We start from the raw sequence: 947 nt of genomic DNA on the forward strand, positions 1-947 counted from the left end.
CTTCTTCTACTCACATAAAAGAATCTCTATACTGTGACATAGAGGATTCCATATTTTCTATTGTGTTCTCTTCTTTTTCATATGAGCAGGAACAATGAAAGGACTTGAAGAGGAAGCTAAGGGAAGCTAAAGCACAATTCTCTGGAGAAAATCTGACAGAAATTTTTGAAAAAGAAGGAGACATGGCCGAAAATAATAACAATGCAAGGAAGATGCTTGGTGACTTTACTGCACCAAATTCCAATTTACATGGAAGAAGCATCTCAATCCCTGCCATTGGAGCAAACAATTTTGAGCTAAAGCCTCAATTAGTTTTTCTGATACAACAGAATTGCAAGTTTCATGGACTTCCATCAGGAGATCCTTTTTAGTTCTTAACTGAATTCTTGCAAATCTGTGATACTGTTAAGACCAATGGGGTTGACTCCGAGGTCTACAGGCTTATGCTTTTCCCATTTGCTGTAAGAGACAGAGCTAGAATATGGTTGGACTCTCAACCTAAAGATAGCCTAAACTCTTGGGATAAGCTGGTCACGGCTTTCTTAGCCAAGTTCTTTCCTCCTCAAAAGCTTAGCAAGCTTAGAGTGGATATTCAAACCTTCAAACAGAAAGAAGGTGAATCCCTCTATGAAGCTTGGGAGAGATATAAGCAACTGACCAAAAAGTGTCCCTCTGACATGCTTTCATAATGGACCATCCTGGATATATTCTATGATGGTCTGTCTGAATTATCAAAGATATCATTGGACAATTCTGCAGGTGGATCCATTCACCTAAAGAAAATGCCTACAGAAGCTCAAGAACTCATTGGCATGGTTGCAAATAACCAGTTCATGTACACTTCTGAAAGGAATCCTGTGAGTAATGGGACGCCTCAGAGGAAGGGAGTTCTTGAAATTGATACTCTAAATGCCATATTGGCTCAGAATAAAATATTGACTCAGCAA

At 39.1% G+C, this 947-nt stretch overlaps 1 non-coding gene across 1 annotated transcript; it reads right to left on the minus strand.

Annotated features, from left to right (window-relative positions):
- Window positions 1-575: 575 nt before the first annotated feature.
- LOC112724245 (small nucleolar RNA R71) lies at window positions 576-683 on the minus strand. Its single transcript, XR_003163418.1, has one exon. It is a non-coding gene; the product is annotated as a small nucleolar RNA R71 (small nucleolar RNA).
- Window positions 684-947: the final 264 nt, after the last annotated feature.

The sequence above is a fragment of the Arachis hypogaea genome, chromosome 11 (assembly GCF_003086295.3).
Source record: "Arachis hypogaea cultivar Tifrunner chromosome 11, arahy.Tifrunner.gnm2.J5K5, whole genome shotgun sequence".
In the NCBI taxonomy this organism is placed as follows: domain Eukaryota; kingdom Viridiplantae; phylum Streptophyta; class Magnoliopsida; order Fabales; family Fabaceae; genus Arachis; species Arachis hypogaea.